Here is a 13,193-nt window from a genome sequence, read left to right as displayed (position 1 = left end):
AGAACCTGAGACCAGGAAGAAGAGACGGTGGATGAAGATTGGAAGAATTCTAAAAAATTATTTAGAGTAATATTGCAAAATTAATGAGTATTAGAAAAATCTTGGAATGAAACTACTCGGCTTTAGTAGAAATGCTATAAGGAGCTATGTATAAATATGCTTTTTAAGTTTTAGGGTTTTATGGTAAGATAAGGTTAAAGTAAATTAAGATGACAAAAGGATAGAAAATGTAAATTTAAAGTCAAATTGTGTTAAGATAAATTATAGAACAAAAATTGAGAAAGATGGAAAGGATTTGCTGAAATAGCTAATTGAATTAGGATACAAAAAAGGGAGGTGTGAGGAGGTCAATGAAACAATTAAATGAAAAACGAAGATATGGAAATTGGATGTGTTTTTAAATGTTTTTGCTTTTAAATGTTACTTTTTGTTCCTCTTATTGTTTTGTTATAAAAAAAATTATTGTGGTTTTTTTTTCCTTTTTTACTGTTTTTGAAGTATTGTAACCTTTTATTGTCTTCACTTCTCTTTTTTTCTCTTTTTTTTCTTTTTTCTTTGTAATTTGTTAAACCTTTAATAAATATCATTTTTTTTTAAAAAAAGGAATTGCTGAAACAATTAATAGAAGTGGAATACAAAAAGGGAGGTGTGAGGAGGTCGTTGAAATAAGTGAATGAAAGATAAGTTACTGAAATTGTTTGATGTGTTTTAAACTGTTTTTGTTTTGTTTTGTTAGTTTAATGTGTTAGTGTCATGTAGTGTTTTTTTATTGTATTGTATTTGTCAGAGTTGCTCCCCGATCCTAGCTCACAGAGGATCACGCTAGCCAGCGATCATTTAGTAAAAGTCTTTATTGAGTTACAGTTCCCATTCTCAAGCTGCTGCGTGCAACTCTACGTCTTATGGTTAGATCGGCGAAGCTCTGTCTGGGTCCCCGCCTCCTGTACACCAACTTAATATCCTAGCCTTACTCCACCTTTTCCGCCTGACTGTTCTTCTCTGGGTCCCTCTGCCCCCCGGTGTCTCTTCCTTCCGGGACTCTTCTGACGCTGACCCCCCGGACCCTTCTGTCTCCTTGCGGCGGGCTTTAGGACCTGGCTCCCTTTCCGGGCTGCTTACTGCGCCACCTTCCTGTGCATTTGAACTTGGCGCGCGCGCCCAACCTTCCACTTTCCGTCTGACCGTTTCTTCACTCCCTGATGGAGGTGTGGCCACTCCTGACTCGTGCCCTCCCTCCTGTTGTGAGCTGCCAGCGCTTGATACCTGACTCCCTTCCTCTCCCCTGCTCTCTGTTGGTGACGCTGGTCCCGATTTCCAACTGCTCCCCTCTGAGCTCCCTCTGGCCCTTTCCTCCTGGGGTGTCCCCCTAGGCTCCCCCCTTGCCCTGGCCACTGGTGCTCCTTTCTGTGAATCTTCTGATTCACTGGAAAGACTCGGAGATCTCGGGTCGTCGTCATCACTCATCCTTTCTTCTTCCTCCTCCCCCTCGCTCTCTGTTTCCTCCCTTGCCCTTGCCTCTGCTCCTGAACCCCTGACAGTATTGTATTGTATTGTATTGTATTGTATTGTATTGTATTGTATTGTATTGTTCATCTTTTTTTGGTAGTGTTTAAATTGTTGAAAAAGTAATAAATATTATTTTCCAAAAAAAAAGACAATGGGAGTGTCCCCGTTCTTAGAGAAGACGCCAAGGACCAAGGCTGTGACCAGAGCGAAGAGCAGAGCTTCATTGAAACTGCCTGACAACTCCTTATTATTTTCATTAGTTTTTAATGTTTAATGCTTTACTGTGGTTTTATAATATGTTGGGGCTAAATATTCCTGGTAAGGACAGCCTCAATAGATCTGGCAATGGTCAGAAGTCCCAAGCCCCCTAGACCCAATAAATCATTATAAGACACCATTCATTGCATTCCACTATTATTTCTTCTGCTCAGCTGCTCATGGCAAAGCTTGGAAGTGGAGGAGCAATAAAGAGCCATATAGCAGAAAGAATGACTGGTATGAAGGAGCAGCCGAGAAGAATACAGTTGGCCAGTTTGTCACTCAACTGCCAACCTCAGGGCAGCGCTCGATCTCTCTGGGTGGGCACAATACAGGGCTGCCTCAACACACTCAGGCCAAATCCTGGCTCAACACAAGTTGGCCCCATTTTTGTCTGGAATATGAGATTTGACTGGAATCCATGCACAGACCTAGATTATATTACTCACAACTCAGGAGAGTACGAACATGCTCCTGCGACATTCAGAGTCCCCCGCCACTTAATGGATCCAATTGTCTCCAAGAGAGTGGTAGGGGATGTTTTATCCCACATTGATGGCCTTTCAGCTGATTCCCTGGTGGCACGCTGGAATGCGGAGTTAACCAGGGCTATTGACTGTCTGGCTCCGAAGCGCCCTCTCCAATTGCATGGAGCCCGGACAGCCCCGTGGTTTTCCACGGAGCTGAGGGCGATGAAACAATCGTTGAGACGGCTGGAGCGCCGGTGGCGGAAAACTCATTCTGAATCAGACTGGACACAGGCTAGAGCTCAACGTCGAGCCTACCAAGTGGTGGTGGGGGATGAGTGTTCAGACCCCTGGGCTCTCACTTGTGGGGTGCCTCAGGGTTCTGTCCTCTTCCCCGTGCTTTTCAACATCTACATGCAGCCGCTGGGAGAGATCATCAGGGGGTTTGGGCTGGGTGTTCATCAGTATGCAGATGACACCCAGCTCTACCTCTCCTTTAAATCAGAACCAGTGAAGGCGGTGAAGGTCCTGTGTGAGTGTCTGGAGGCGGTTGGAGGATGGATGGCGGCTAAAGGTTAAAGAGGTTAAAGATGAGATTGCGAGGGGGGAGAGGCCCCGGACCACGCAGGAGATCGTTCAGAGGGCGCTGGCGGTGGGGGTGCGGCTGGAAGAACGTCCGTGGAGCAGGGACGAAGGGCACAGCGGGCGCGAACCAGCCAGGGGCTCCTCCTTCCTTCCCAGAGAAGCAGCGCGTGCGCAATCCACGCCTCCAACAGGGGGAGGGGTGGAACCGATGGAGGTTGGGAGTGCAAGGGCTCAGTCAGCAGCCAGAGCCCTAGCACCGGCAGCAGTGAAAGCGAAGCCTCCTAGAGGGAACAGGAAGTGTTATATCTGCGAGGATCCAGGGCATATGGCGAAGGCTCCACAAGCACACTGCAGCCTCAGCAATGGTGACTGCAGCAACGCAGCACGGAGAACCACAGCAGGGAAACGACGATGTCTGGCTGGAGGAAGAGGCACTGGGGCCCAGCCAGACGTGTCAGTGAAGCAGTCCCCAGAGAGTTTACCGCCCATGGACCCCCTCCCGCCCAAGCCAGTAGTGAGGCTCACCGCATCTCTCCAGCTGCCCAATGGAATCACCATGGACGTGCCAATCACCATTGACTCTGGAAGCAATGCAGACTTCATAGGGCAGGACTTTGTCGACCGGCACGCTATACAGTTGCTGCCTGCCACGCTGCCCCTGCAGGTTGTCACGGTGGATGGCAGGGAGCTGTTAGGGGGGCAAGTGGTGAAGCAGACACCACCTATGGTGCTGCGGCTTGGAAATCACAGGGAAATCATCAGCTTCAACGTCACTCAACTTCGCGCAAGCAAAGATGGCAGAGATGCAAAGGGGCACGGCAGCGACCGACGGGTTCCAGCTGAGAGATGGATTGCTCATCCGCAAAGGGGCCATCTACGTGCCGGGAGACGAACTTCGCACCAAGGTACTGCATCAGCTGCACGACGCGCCCACTGCCGGGCACTTTGGCAAGGAGAAGACGGTGGAATTAGTCGCCAGGGATTTCTGGTGGCCCGGAATGAGAGGGGAGGTCGCGGACTACGTGGCGAGGTGCGACACCTGCCAGAGGGCCAAACCAGTGCACAGACCGCCGGCCGGACTGTTGGAACCGCTGCAAACTCCGGTCAAGCCATGGGAGAGAGTCGCCCTGGACTTCGTCACGGATCTGCCCAGCTCGAGGGGCAAGACGGCCGTGCTGGTGGTGGTGGACTTGTTCTCCAAGATGGCACATTTCATCCCGTGTGCGAAGGTGGCCACGGCGGAACAAACCGCCGAACTGTTCATAGACCACGTGTTCAAGGTTCACGGTCTGCCACGGTCTATTCTGTCCGACCGCGGGCGGCAGTTCATCTCGAATTTCTGGCAGAAGCTGATGGGCTTCCTAAACGTCAAGATCAACCTGGCGTCGGCGAGGCACCCGCAGACCAACGGGCAAGCGGAGCGGGTCAATGCCATCATGCAGCAGTACCTGAGATGCTATGCGAATCAACAGCCGGCGACGTGGGTGGATTACCTGCCGCTCGCCGAGTTCGCCTACAACAACACGAAGCACGTGTCCACGGGGGTCACGCCGTTCTTCGCCAACAACGGGAGGCACCCCAGAACCTTCCCGGGACTGGAAAGACTGGTGGAGGGGGAGCCGCAGACAGCAGATGCGTTCGCGTCGGAGTTGCAGGAGGTCCACGATCAGCTGCGGCGGCACCTGGAGCTGGCCAAACACGCATACAAGGTGCAGGCAGACAAACACAGAAGGGTTGGCGAAGAGATCCATGTGGGAGACTGGGTCTGGTTAGCAGCCCACGCAGTGCCGGCCAGGTCGTTGGCCAAGAAGAAATTAGGGCATAAACAACTGGGGCCCTACCAAGTCGAAGAGCAGGTCAACCCGGTGGCCTTCAGGCTGGCACTTCCGGAGGGTTCCAGAATGCATCCGGTGTTCCACAGATCGGTGCTCACTCCCTACAAGGCACCGCACAGGTTTCAGGAACCCGGAACGGCGCCGAGTCCGCTCCGAGAGGGAACCAAGCAACGGGGAGTGGCACAGGAGGTGCGCCTCAACGAAGTCACGGAGATTTTGGACTCCAGATGGGGGGAAGAGGGGGTAGAATACCTTCTCGCTAAGGAGGGCACCCCGGCCAGTGCCAACAGCTGGGTGCCGGGCTACGCTTTAGATGAACCTCTGCTCAAGGAAGAGTTTCATGCCCTCTTCCCCCATAGGCCAATGCCAGCGGACTTTTTCGACGACTGGCTTTTCACGCCCACGCTTTCAGCCAGCACGTTCCGGGGGTTCGACTCGGATGAGGAACCGACACGAGACGCCCGTTCCCCGGAGGGGTCGCCCTCGGGATCTGCTTCAGAACCCTCGTATTGGTGGGATGATCGACCAGAGGAGCAGTGGCGCAGGAAGTGGCTGGAGGGTCCAGGACGAGCAACGCCTCCAGAAGGAAGCGAGGGAGAGACGGACATGGACGTTTTCGGGGACGACCAGGGTCTCGAGCACGGCGGCACAGAGATGGAAGCAGAGGTGACCGTCGTCGACGAGAGCAGGGAGGAAGAACCGGAAGACTTCGGATGGAGGCCCGCCACGGGAAGCGAACTGTACCCGACATTCGTCCCCTTGACACTGCAGCACCCAGTTCCCGCACCGGAAGGAGGGGAGGGGGGAAGAGGGGGCTTCGAGGGGGGGATGGATGTCAGGGGTTCAGGAGCAGAGGCGAGGGCAAGGGAGGAAACAGAGAGCGAGGGGGAGGAGGCAGAAGAAAGGATGAGTGATGACGACGACCCGAGATCTCCGAGTCTTTCCAGTAATCAGAAGATTCACAAAAAGGAGCACCAGTGGCCAGGGCAAGGGGGGAGACTAGGGGGACACCCCAGGAAGAAAGAGCCAGAGGGGACTCAGAGGGGAGCAGTTGGAGATCGGGACCAACGTCACCGCCAGAGAGTAGGAAAGAGGAAGAGCGCCAGGGAGCAAGCGCTGGCAGCTCGCAACAGGAGGGAGGGCACGAGTCAGGAGTGGCCACACCTCCATCGGGGAGCGAAGAGACGGTTAGACGGAAAGTGGAAGGTTGGGCGCGCGCGCCAAGTTCAAATGCACAGGAAGGTGGCGCAGTAGGCAGCCCGGAAAGGGAGCCAGGTCCTAAAGCCCGGCGCAAGGAGACAGGAGAGTCAGGGGGGTCAGCGTCAGAAGAATCCCGGAAGGAAGAGACCCAGGGGGGCAGAGGGACCCAGAGGAGAACTGTCAGGCGGAAAAGGTGGAGCAGGGCTAGGATATTAAGTTGGTGCGCAAGGGGCGGAGACTCAGACGGAGCTTCGCCGATCTAAGCATAAGACGTAGGGTTGCACGCAGCAGCTCGAGAATGGAGACTGTAACTCAATAAAGACTTTTATTTAACGATCGCTGGCTAGCGTGATCCTCTGTGAGCTAGGATCTGGAAGTAACCCTGACAATTATTATTATTATTATTATTATTATTATTATTATTATTATTATTATTATTTGCTCTGTATAAATCAGCAGGTGATGTTTTTCACCTGCAATATTTGAAGATTTTTGAAAAGCAGAGAACATGGCACACAGGTAAAAAGATGGCAATCCTACTAGGTGATGGTGTGTAAATCTGTACGTTATCCTGAAGAGCTGTCTTGCAAAGAACACAGATGTTCAGTGATGGTGTCATAGCTAAAAGAGTGAGATTTTATGTGTACAGTGATGCCCCAGGTTAAGAGCTTCATTTGTTCTGGAGGTCCGTTCTTAACCTGAAACTGTTCTTAACCTGAGGTACCACTTTAGCTAATGGGGCCTCCCACTGCCGCTACACCACCACTGCACGATTTCTGTTCTCATCCTGAAGCAAAGTTCTTAACCCGAGGTGCTATTTCTGGGTTAGCGGAGTCTGTAACCTGAAGCGCCTGTAACCTGAGGTACCACTGTACTCAGGATCACCTAATATGGAATATTAACCTTTTAAAACCACCTTGTAATCCTGGTAGTAAAAGGGGGGTGGGTGATTGTGCAACTAGGTTGATCTGGGAGGAGATGGTCTTTCCAAAATCCTGGTCCTATGCTGCTTAGAACATTAAGTATCATTATGGGTACTTTGAATTGTGCCTGCAAATGTCCTGGCAGCCAATGAGACAGTTTGAGCAGTGGAGTCCCCTTCTCCAGGAAGCTGGTCCTGGTCGACAGCCCGACCACAGCATCCCAGGCTAGATGCAGTTTCCAAATACTTTTCAGAGACAGCCCCACTTTAATGGACAAGTCCAAACTTAGTGTTCAAATTTTAAGCATTTCAGTGTGATTTGATACACATAGGATATTTGCCTGGCTGAGTGAGAAACTTTTTGTGTTGTTGATCAGCTCTGCCAGGGTGCTTCTGGCCCCAGTGAGATGTTGATAGGACATGTCAGAGACAGCAGATGTGTCCCAGAGAAAGAAGAGCAGGTTTCTTTCTCTGCAGGAACTTGATTATTAGCTGCTTGCCAAAGTTTATTTCATAATTAGAAAGCTGGCTGCCGGCTTGAATTGCGCTTTCTGCTGGCTCCCTGACAATCACAGCTTTGCCTTGCCTTGCGCTTTGGGGAGTTGCCCCTTTGGGATTTGGCACAAGGTGGAAAGTACCGCGTCCAGATAAACACAGGTTGCCGTTAATACCATGTAAAATCGAAACGCTGTTTACAACGCCGGACAGAAAATTGCACAGCAAAGTTTAAAATAAACTAACTAGTTGCAATACTGAATGTCAAGTACAATTATGATCGCTGGATCTGTGACAATTGCTCCTAATTGCAACTGCACACGGCATATGTGATGACAATGAGGGCTCTCCATCAATTATGTCTAATTACAGGGTCTTGACGTGGCTTTTGCTCTGGGGAGATGCCCCTAGGAGAGAGTGCTCCAGGTGGCAAGAGCAGGATTCAGTTAGACAGTTTGACACTAGGGCACTTACCAAGGCAGAAAGGAACTTTGATTTCATGTAGATCAGAAAATCCTTTTATGAAGGATTGCCAACCTAGATCATGGTCTCTTCTAATCCAGCTAGGCCATTCCTACAATGACAAAAGTGCTTTATGTATGTTCAAAAGACCAAAATCACCTTCCATAAAATGTTGGATTCTGTTGCTTTAATGCATTAGGCCAAGGCTGGGGAAGTAGCCCCAGGGACTGAACTGGACTCTGCCTGGTCCTTGAAACTCTCCCCAGGCCACAACCCTCATGGGCCCTGATTCACAGGCTATATTCCATGCTAGTTACACTCAGAGTAGACCCAGTCCCAAAAATGAGCATTATTTTCAGTGAGTCTGAGCAGACCTACTAGCATTAGATACAACCCTGAGTGTTTCTGGCTGGACAGTTTCAGAGCTGTCAGGGCTCCTCTTGGACTGGCAGGCTCAGTTGGAGCAGACAGGGGGTGAATTGCCATAAACTGGATTAGAGGTGGCGGGGGGACCTCTCCTTAACACCCCAACATTGACTGACTTGCAGGGAGCTCAATTGGTTATGTCATGCCCGCTATTCCTGCTGGGAACTGGCTGGCATGGCCAAACCCTCCAGAAAGCAAGATGAAACTTTCAATCCTGCTTGGTTTGGGTGTGCCAGCGAGTCCCACCTGGGAACTGGCTGGCTCTTCCAAATCCTGCAGAAAGTGGGACACACACACACACACACACACACACACACACACACACACACCCTGCACAAGCTGATGTGAAGGAGTTCAATCCCTCCTTATTCTACCCTGGCTTCTTGCAAGCCACCTAGATTTATTGGCTGAGTACATGGAGGGCTGAGTTTTCCCTTTGGATTGCAGACTCTTGCATTGGATAGAGTGGCTGGGAATGGAAAGGGGGGGTTGAAAAGCTGCAGTGAGGATGCAGAATACACCCTGTCGCCCTTTTATCCCTGCCCCAAATAATGATGAAGTTGATGGTGCTTCTCATTTGGGTGGTGCAGTGACAGCCAAGTAGCTCATGTGCCCTAAGTTCAGAGTATGGGGTCCCTTTTCCTTTACCTTTTACCCTAAACCTACAGAATGGAGGATGGAAGTGCACATCAGCTGATGTGTTGGGGGGGGGGAGTTTAATCCTGCTTTGGCAATATGTTCCCCCACCATCCTGGGCCAGCATTAATTGGTGGCCTAGAGAGTCCATTTGGCAATCATGTGGCATCTTTATGATGTCAGATGATTGGCAGGTGGGTGGCACCTCCCTCTGCCAAAGCTGGCTTGCAAATGCAGAAGAGATAAAGATCTGCCCCCCCCCCCCAGGATGAAAAGGTTCTCTGACCCGTTTCAACGTATCCTGCATACCAGCTGTCTCCAAGCATATCAGCACAAACATGTTCAGGAGTTCTAGGGGGGAAATATCTGATCCATGCTATGAGCCATAGTGTGTGGCCATTGTGGCCTAGTTTTAGTGAAAAAAGTTAAATATCTGGGTGTTAATTTGTCGGTGAAAAACTTGAATTTATATAAAGCTAATTATGAGAAATTATGGAATGAAATTAAGAGAGATCTTGAGAGCTGGTCAAACCTAAAATTGTCATTAATGGGCCGGATATCAGTGGTTAAGATGAATGTGTTGCCAAAGATGCTGTTTTTGTTTCAAGCCCTCCCTATCATTGTGAAATGTTTTAAAGAATGGCAGAAAGCCTTATCTAGATTTATTTGGCAGGGGGGGGAAACCCAGAATTAAATATAAATTATTAACAGATTCAAAAGAAAGAGGGGGATTTTCCCTGCCAGATTTGAAGATATATTTTAAAGCCGCAGCCCTTGGTTGGGTTAAGGAATGGATACAAATAGATAAGGCTGGTGTTCTTGAAGGGATTTGGCAGTGTATTTGGCTGGCATGCTTATCTATGGTATGACAAGATAAAGGCCCATAATGGTTTCAAAAATCATGTAATTAGAAAATTTGTATATAATGTTTGGATAAAATATAAAGATCTCTTAGAAAGGAAGACTTTCCAAGTGGCTTTCACCAATGGAGGCAAAGGCTCAGAAAAAGTTAAATATGGTGATTAAATGGTTGAGATATTCAGACTTATTGTTGATAAAGATAAGGAAGATAAAGAAGGATTTAAAATAAGACCATTTGATCAAATCAAAGATAAAATAAATTGGTTACATTATCACCAGATCTATGAACTGTATAAGTTAGATAGGAAAAACAGGTTTGCACTGGAAAAAACCAAACTGGAAACGGAGTTGTTAGATACCAATGTTAACAATTTATCTAAAATGTATAATTTATTGTTGGAGTGGCATACAAAGGATGAACAAGTTAAATCTGTGATGATAGATTGGGCAAGAGATGTGGGGCATAACATAATGTTTGAAGACTGGGAAAGGCTGTGGAGGAAAGGGGTCAGGTTCATTGCATGTACGATGTTAAAGGAAAATGTTATGAAAATGATGTATAGATGGTACTTAAATCCTGTAAAGTTAGCAAAGATCTACCACAAGAGTGAAAACCTATGTTGGAAATGTAAAGAAAAAGAAAGAAGCTTTTACCATATGTGGTGGACCTGTCCCAAGGTGAAAGACTTCTGGGAAAAGATTTATAATGAATTGGAAAAAAATGTTGAAATACACATTTATTAAGAAACCAGAAGACTTTCTACTTGGAATAACAGATTTAGAACTGCCCAAGAAAGATGTCAAGTTGTTTTTGTATGCCACAACTACAGCTAGAATTTTGTTGGCCAAAAATTGGAAATTACAAGAAGTACCAAGAGTGGAGGAATGGCAGATGAAGATGATGGACTTTTGGGAGCTAGCCAACCTGACCGGAAGAGTCCGCGACCAGAAGGAGAAGGAGTACCAAGAGGAATGGAAGAAATTCAAAGAATATTTAGCCAAATATGTTAAGATAACTTAAATAGAATTACTTGCGAGTATCAGATAGGCCTAGGATTTAAACATGTGATGTTGTAGAATACTATGTTGTTAAAATGAAAAGAAAGAACGATGTTAATCAACCAAGTAAATTTTATGTGAAAATAGTTTTGGAAAACTACTACAATGATTTATATGGAAACTTAGCCAGGGGGATTCAAGGAAGTCACCCAACAATGTTAACAAAAGTGGAATTATTACAGTTAAGATGAATGTTTGTTTGTTTGTTTGTTTGTTTGTTTAATGTTTTCTTTTCATGTTTGTGGATTTATGTGTTATAATTTTGGAAAACTAATTAAAAAAATAGGGGGGGAAATAGTGTGTGGCCACTGTGAGGATGAATTTCAAAAAGTAAAAACCACAGCGTTCTTCTCTCTGCGCTCCTCCCAGCAGCTGTTCCTTCTCTGGTCACTGCTGTGGATGCACCACCTGACACTCTGTCTCCACTACCGTCTTGTTGAGCTTTTTTGAGACAAACCTGAAAGCTACACAAAAAAGGTCATTTTTTATTCCCCCGGACATCAATTCCAGACACATGGCAGCCCTAATTTAAGGAGCATTAAATAATGTGAAGGTAGAGAAGTGAGGTTCACATGCGCTGCCCTGTTCATCTTCCTAGAAGAAGGAGTGGTGTGGGGAAACAGACCATGGGTTTCCGGCCATGTCACAAACTCCATGGTGGGCAGCGAGGAGGTTCAGGCAGGGGAAAGCCAGGATTTATGAGGCAAAAATCCTGGCAATGTTCCCCATTGGGGCCTGGGGAACTCACTGCATCCCGCTGCGCCGCTCAAGCCCATGTCTTCCAACCTAAAAGGCAGAGCGGGTGCAGCCTGGGAATGTGTCCCTCCATCTCCGACATGATTTGTGATTGGTTCCTGCATAATTTGGACAATTGGCATTAAGCAAGAGGCGCTCCTAGACCTACATATTCTAATGGACTGCAATCAGTCAGCTGCCGAAAGGACTGGGCTTGGCTCTTTGAAGGTATCTGAATGTTTTCTTTGAAGCCTGAGAATCCTCACAACAGCCAGGAAAGGAAGGGGAGAACAAGGCGCTTGCTGCTTTCTTATGCTTTTCAAACGGTCTCCTTTTTTCCTGTCTTCCCCTGTATAAGGAAAAGGACGTTTGTAGCCGCTGCTATGTTATTCTGTTGGTTACTTCAGAAAAGAGGAGGGAGGCCTTTGATTTATGCTCAGCAAGGAATTTAACAAGGTTTTGCTATGCCCCGCCCCCTTGACCAAAGCTGAAGGGACTTTATTTAAAATTATTCCTGGACTGCTGTTGAATGCGGGGGGAGGGGGGGAATGAACAGCTGCCAACCAGATGTGGCAAAGAGGCTGAATTTGAGGAGTCTGTTTTTAACTGTGTGCTGAGGAAGAACTCCAGAGCAGAATTTTAATGACATTTGCATATGCATTCTGTGAGTTATTTATGGCTGCAGCTTGCACTCTGATCGGTGAACATATCCATATAAACACTGCAAATAATTGAATAGTGGAAGATAGTCATTAACTCTGGCCTGGAACCACAATGTATATGAAAGACTACACATACGTCAAAGGGATTGCTTTTTTATAAGATGTAATGGAGGTGCTGTTTGCAAGGTGAAAAAAGCGGCCAGCTGGAAGAATGGTTTAACAGCAAATAAGGGTGTCAACTGGACCTAAGTAAGAAATGATGCGGCAATGTGAGGAAATGATGATCATATGTTTGGAACAGGAGTGGGAAACCTGATCTTAAGAAATTGTATTAAATTAAATTAAATTGGTTTGATTTGTAATAATTAATAAAAATAATTCGGAGGGAAATAAATTATAACAGACCATGACAGGATTAGCAGGCCAGAGTTTTGGTTTATAACATTTCAAACTCCATAGAGGCTGTTTTATGCTCATCGCCCACTGGATGGGGGATAATCCACAGATAAATTCACATAACAAGGGCACAATTATAGACTAACTTTTCACTGGCATATTATTTTATAAATGCTGGATTTTATTTTGTATGGCCACCTGGAAATTGGGGCATGCTCTATGTATTGCAATCTAACCTCCCTAGGGATAGTAGTGAATGTAGAGTACAAGGAGATTATCTGTTTTAATGCTGGTTTCACCATACTAGATGGAAGAAGCTCACATTGATGTATCAGTCTGCTTGAAGACTGGCCACAATTTAAGTGATTCTAAACCACTTAAGATCAGAAGTTATGGGAACTGTTGCAAAGACTGAGTCACCCAACCTCAATTTCTGGTTTTATTCAAAATTATAGCCTCTGTAATATTATTATACCAGTTGACTTCCCAAACATAATTAACTGGCAGCCCACACAGCCTGTATTGCAACAGATCAGTCCTGATGTAACCAAGTCATGTTTCACCAGGACCATATTTGTATATAAAATATACATGATTTTGCCTGTGGCTGATTCCGCTCTCTCCTTGGCCAGAGGTGGGCTGCATCTACCAGGCCAGGCCACCGTCCTCTTCAAAGGAGAAAACAACA

General features: G+C 47.3%; 1 protein-coding gene across 1 annotated transcript in view; it reads left to right on the top strand.

Moving 5' to 3' along the window:
• Window positions 1-13,193, top strand: part of LOC309518174 (vomeronasal type-2 receptor 26-like) — a 56,375-nt gene that overhangs the window by 33,833 nt on the left and 9,349 nt on the right. Inside the window, exon 2 of the mRNA XM_082197987.1 lies at window positions 1,938-2,001. The gene's annotated coding sequence lies outside the window, so the exon portion shown is untranslated. The remainder of the gene's footprint in view (window positions 1-1,937; window positions 2,002-13,193) is intronic.

This window comes from Podarcis vaucheri (genome assembly GCF_965113315.1).
Source record: "Podarcis vaucheri genome assembly, chromosome: 14".
In the NCBI taxonomy this organism is placed as follows: Eukaryota; Metazoa; Chordata; class Lepidosauria; order Squamata; family Lacertidae; genus Podarcis; species Podarcis vaucheri.
Note: the sequence above shows the minus strand (reverse complement) of the source record. Positions and strands in the feature narration are given on the sequence as shown.